Source organism: Balaenoptera acutorostrata, chromosome 20 (assembly GCF_949987535.1).
Source record: "Balaenoptera acutorostrata chromosome 20, mBalAcu1.1, whole genome shotgun sequence".
NCBI classification, from domain to species: Eukaryota; Metazoa; Chordata; class Mammalia; order Artiodactyla; family Balaenopteridae; genus Balaenoptera; species Balaenoptera acutorostrata.
This window is the reverse complement of record NC_080083.1, coordinates 48379583-48385556: the sequence shown is the minus strand read 5'-3', so window position 1 is coordinate 48385556 and position 5974 is coordinate 48379583. Positions and strand designations below refer to the sequence as shown.

General features: G+C 45.7%; 1 long non-coding RNA gene across 1 annotated transcript; it reads right to left on the bottom strand.

Annotated features, from left to right (window-relative positions):
* Nucleotides 1-618: 618 nt before the first annotated feature.
* On the bottom strand, nt 619-4377 carry LOC130706023 (uncharacterized). Its single transcript, XR_009006445.1, has 3 exons — nt 2800-4377; nt 2494-2625; nt 619-2063 (listed from the first exon to the last, which is right to left on the bottom strand). It is a non-coding gene; the product is annotated as an uncharacterized LOC130706023 (long non-coding RNA).
* Between the last annotated feature and the right edge of the window lie 1597 nt (nt 4378-5974).

Genomic DNA, 5974 nt, shown 5'->3' with positions numbered 1-5974 from the left:
GTATAATGAATAGTTTTGCTAATTGCTCTTTTCTGTTACGGACAGTCCTTGAGCTGAAGTATTAACAGCTCCAATATTCAGCTTGCTAAATTCTCCTTTCACTTCGTGGAAAAGTCCAAATCAGGGCTGACAATTAGATTTCCTCTGTCGTGCCAACTCTAACCCGTTGGTTATGAGTACTGGGAGCGCTGTGTTGAGATGCTTTGGAGGGGGCGCGGCATCTGGGCCCCAGGGGCATCGCCTGGTGATAGGTGAGTGTGAGTTGACAGCCTGTGAGCCAGAGATCTGCCATCTCTGGCCTGAGTGTTGGGAAACTTACTTCCGCCTTGGAGGTCCTAGCGTCTTACTTCCTGCTCCCTCGAACAATCCTACGAGTAAGCTGTGTTCTGGGCTAGGAATATAAAAATGAACCAGACATGGATTGTCTCCTAATAAGAAAGGCATAAATGGCCATGCACAAATTAAAAAGTACTAAGTGCTCTAAAAGCAATAGATAGTGTGACACAAGGGATCAGAGGAGAAAATGGATGGTTTAAGTAACTTTTTTTTTTAAATTAATTAATTAATTTATTTATTTATGGCTGCGTTGGGTCTTCATTTCTGTGCGAGGGCTTTCTCTAGTTGTGGCAAGCGGGGGCCACTCTTCATCGCGGTGCGCGGGCCTCTCACTATCGCGGCCTCTCTTGTTGCGGAGCACAGGCTCCAGACGCGCAGGCTCAGTAATTGTGGCTCACAGGCCCAGTTGCTCCGCGGCATGTGGGATCTTCCCAGACCAGGGCTCGAACCCGTGTCCCCTGCATTGGCAGGCAGACTCTCAACCACTGCGCCACCAGGGAAGCCCTGGATGGTTTATAGTAACAGGGAGGCTGGGGCAGAGATGGATCAAGTGTCCCCTTTGAGGTGAGCCTTACAGGATAGCTAGAAATGGGTGGGGGCTGAAGCGAGGAAGGCTCAGCGTTTTTTCCCTTTTTTGGGCAGATGATGAATCACCTGCTGTAGAGAAAAGAAGGAAATGTGAAATAGGGGCATGTACAAGGGAAGAATTCAGTGTGCCTGGAATGTAGGAAAATAAAGGAAGGTAAAGTCGGGAAACAAGGGCAGGCCCAGGTTGCGAAGGGCCTGGGAACACCAGATTAGGAATGCTTTAGAACAATATCTCTCAAGGTGTGTCCACAGGATGTTCATAGTTTTCACGTAACAAAAGGATCCTGTTGTCAACTGTTGGAGAAACACTGGATTAAAAACAGGTTTCTATATCACAGGAGTTTGAGCTTCTAAAATGCTAATGTACACTATGAATTTCCAAGAGGGACTTGCAGTTTGCAAAAATCACAGTGATCCTAGAATGTTTTTCTTGGAGCACCTCATGAGGTTAGTAGTGTTCTACGGGAGCTTTATGCAAGGAATGATACCCGCAGAGTACATATTCAACATCACCTGCTAATTGACCAACTGACTGATCTTCTAGGAACCTGTACTAGGGTTACAGGGATACAGAGAAAATTATTTGCCCCAAAGGAGGCATCAACCCCCCTCCCCCTCCCTCTCTGTTATCCCTTCTGCTTTATTGTTATAAGGATCTGTCTTCAGCCAGGCTCAGTTGTACTACTCTCACTCCTGAGGCTTAGATCCCCTTCCTGATAAAACCTTGCCTTGTTTCAGGGCTCTGATGGTGCCCTGTTTTAAATCTCCTATCTGTCATCCTGGATCCCAGACGTTCTGCCTGCCTTGCCCTCGGAGGCCTGATGTCCCAGCCCACCTGGACTCTTTCTTAGCCACTGCTCTGATGTTCACATACTTTGAGCGCTTCTGGTCCTCCTGGTAAACCTCGAGATATCTCACCTCCAGCCGGTCACAGCCCTGGGGTGACTGTGGATCTGGCTTCTGCTACTTGTTCAGAAATGAGGTACCTGTGTGCTACATTCTGGGGAGCTGAGTTCATGTGTGTCTGATAAACATCCTTCTTCCGCCTTTCCTGGTTGTCACAGCTTCCAGGTGAGATGCCATCATTCTGCTTGGGAGGGATGAGCAAGCAACCTCTAAATTGATCATTTAATTATCCCCTGTGGAAGAGAAAAATTCTAGCAGTGACACATTAGAGCTGCAGTCCTGAGAGGCTTGAGTCAATTGGGCAAAATTAGGTGGGATCACCCGACAATCTAGAAGGGGCAGTGAAATCTCTAAGTGTTTAGAGCTCATCCGGCTCTTCTGGGTGTTGAACAAGAAGCCAACGGGGGTGAGATCAAATGAGGCTGGGTGAGTGGGCAAAACCTTGGCAGATAAACTTTGTTGAGAATAAGGGCATGACAGGGAGGAAAAGTACAAACTATAGAAGATGAGCCGCTGCCCACTACAAACCAGCTGTTGTGACCCAGAAAAAGGACTTGGGGTTCATTGCAAGAGTGTGCAGCAAAGACTCTGGCCCCCAAAGTCCTACCGGTTTTGCAAAATTATTAGGAAGAATGAGGAACAAAAACACACAGAAAATATTACCTTTATAGGGAAGGTATAGCTCCGGTTGATGCATTATAAAGAAAGAAATAATGGAGGTGACAAGACATTTGAAGTGGTCCAGACTGGACAGGCTTCTGTTTGAGGCCAGGGTGACAGGGGATGTGCTACAGTCTAGAAAATTATGAACATAGACCAAAACCCACTTATTAGAACTAGGAAGTATCCTGAGACAGTCTCAAGATTTCAAGCAAGTACAGAATGGTTACCGAATGTACAGCATTCATGACCCCCTCCCCCAAAGAGGTAGCATAGGCTGAAAATAGAAATAGCTTCCAAACTGCTTACATAACGTTGTGGCCGCTGGAACTATCATAGATGACTGAGTGAAATCTGATTGTTGTAGATGAAATAGGCCACCTGTGTCTTCCTAACACACAGCCTTAGCCTCACAGCGTCAGTGGAGAAGATCCTGGGTTAGACGTACACATGCCAATCTTTCTTTAAAAAAAAAAAAAAAAAAGGTAAGTTGCCTACATGAAGGTGGATATTGTCATATTATCAGGTGCCTACCTTATATTGGGCACCAGCTAGGCACTTTATATACATGATCTTTAATCCTTACAATAATGCAAGAGGTAATAATTATCCCTATTTCATAGATAAGAAATTGCTCAGATAGATAGGTTCAATAACTATTCAAGGTCACACAGCCAGTAAAATGGAGGAGCTGGAACACTCTTAATACCGCCTCTCATCTCATCCATTTCTTATGTTTTCCTGTCCTTCATGCCTAAAGTTAGTCTAAGACTACCAGCCAACAATCCCCCAAAATGATGCTTTTGTCCTTCGCTCATTACTAAATAAAAATGACCTCAGTCATTATAGGATCAGCACATTTGTTCATATTCTTCAAAAGTTCAAAGTACCCAGCAGGAAAGAGGGAACAAGTGGGGTCCTGGGGCTGAGACATGAAGGGGAATAAGAGCTGGATAGGGCTCAGGCGTTTCATGTGCTCTGACGTGTAGTTCTCACAAAACCCACTTTAATTTCCATTTTGGTGATGGGAAGACTGAGTCTTAGTCAGAGTATGTAAAAGACCTAAGAGCCATGGTGCATAGTCAGTGGGTTCATTATGTGAAACCAAATGTGTCTGATGCCAAAGCCGCAGCCCTCCATCTCTGCTTTCCTTCCTATAAGGAGGCAACCTCAGAGGTTCCCTCCATTGCCACAGACCCCAGGGGGGCTCTCTGCTCTACGCTTGCTGTGTCATTGCTGGTTCCGTGCATACAGAAATTCCGGATGTCTATTGAATGGATTTTCATCAATCCCACCCTTTACCTTGTCAACATTTTTCCTAGTCGGCTATAGTGCTTGTTTTTAACAAGACAGACGGTTCTTCTGATTCTCTAATGCAGGGTTTGTCAACCTCGGCATACTGGCACTGTGGGCAGGATACTTCTTTGGTGTTGGGGGCTGTCCTTTGCCTAAACATCGTAGGATGGTAAGCAACATCCCTGGTCTCTGCCCCCTGGTTATCAATAACATCCCCCTCCCCCACCATTATGACAACCCAAAATGTCTGCAGACCTTGCCAAATGTCACCTGGGAGGCAAAATCATCCCTGGTTTAAAACCACAGCTGTAACTCAAGGGGGCTACATGGTCTCCTTGCCTTTCTACCAAAAACCCAACAAACCAATTCACTCCTCCCAGGAATGTCAGCCAAGGAGAAGTGGTCCAGTGACACCTGTGGGTGGAGCCTGGCTTTTCTGGTTTGGGGGAGGGAATGCAGCACACAGATTGCTGGCCCTGCACTTACTTGATGTCCCCACAAGACGTGAAAAATGTAGAGCTTTCAACGTGCAGATGGCTCGCGCTGCTTAATTTCCAGCCGAAAGCATGCTAACATTTTCCTCCCTCTCTCTGCCTGCAACAGCCCGCCAGGAGCAGTGAAGGCATTAACAACAGGGAGCGGTTGCCCTTTCCCGCATCTTATCGCACACTAATTATTTTATTCTAAAGAGACAAAGTAGAAAGAATGTAACATATGATTCTGACGACACTTTTTTTTTTTTTTTTTAAACTGTCTGCTTTTCCTAGTGACTAGAGCATAGGAGCTGGTTGCTAAGCAACTGGGAAACTGCAGACTCCTGTACTGGCCATGCTGGTTTCGGAAATGAGCCATAAAAGGAATTCCCCAGTGAGAAGGGATCCCATACCATTGCCTGGTTGCCATGGACACCATATATAAGTGATGGATCCTGGGTTATAGGCCCTGCTTAAGAAAAAATATGTTACTACCCCTGTTTAAGGCTTGAATGGTATAAGAAAGGGATGGAAGCTGTCTTCCTCCACATTATCCACGTGGGCACGTCCCGGCCTCTTCCCCACGTGCTCCCCCGAAAGAGAGGTCTGAATCTAAGTGGCTGAGACATTCCATCCAATTTCAGCTCTGCTCTCATTTAATATGTTCCAGTCTTTGCTAGCGTTGGGAGGGAGTCTGCAATCTGGAGAACAAATTTTTAAGCAAGAAAAGATGCCTCGGGTGGCAGACAGGCTGTCTGTCTGTCTATCATCCACCCCTGTTTGGGGGCCACACAGCGCCCAGATCAAGCACAAGGGCAACTCTGTCTGTTCACAGGTTCTATTGGAATTTTGCAAAACGAGATTAGTGGAGAAAAAGACAATAGCTGTGACTCCAAAATGAAATTGGCATGTCGTGCAGAGCGAGGCACACAATGGGCCACTGCAATTCTGTCAGAAATTAGAAACAGACTTCAGATAATAGGAGTGAAAAACGTGAGGCAAATTTAAAGACGTGGAGCTTAACATACAAAGATGTGCGGGTTTAACCGGGCTTCATACACTAAACAGTAGAAGAGATGGGCCTTGTTGTAACCTCACAGGCTACATCTTCACGGACAGGAGACTTGAGACACTAGACTCTAAGCCCAAAGCCTCCCAGATGAGGAGACTGAAGCCCAAACAGCAGCAGCGATTTGCTCAAGGTCATAGAAGACAAACATTTCTGAGTGGGGGTCTGTAAAGGACAACTCAGCATTTTTAATATTGCTGCATAACAAATTACCCCCCAAACCTAGCAGCTGAAAACAACACAAACATTTCACTACTATATACAAAATAACCAATAAGGACCTACTCTATAGCACAGGGAACTACACTCAATATTTTGTAATAACCTATAAGGGAAAAGAATCTGAAAAAAATGTATATGTATAACTGAATCACTTTGCTGTACACCTGAAACTAACACAATATTGTAAATCAACTGTATTTCAATTGAAAAAAAGAAAAAGTTATCTTACAGTTTCTGTGGTTCAGGAATCCAGGAGCATCTTAGCTGGGTGCCTCAGACTTGGGATCTCTCACCGGCTACAGTCAAGATATCGGAGGGGCTGCAGTTGTTTCCAGGCTCCACGGGGGGAGGATTACTCACGTGGTGGTTAGCAGACCTCAGGTACTTGCTGGCTGTTGGCTGGAGATTTCAGTTCCCTGCTACG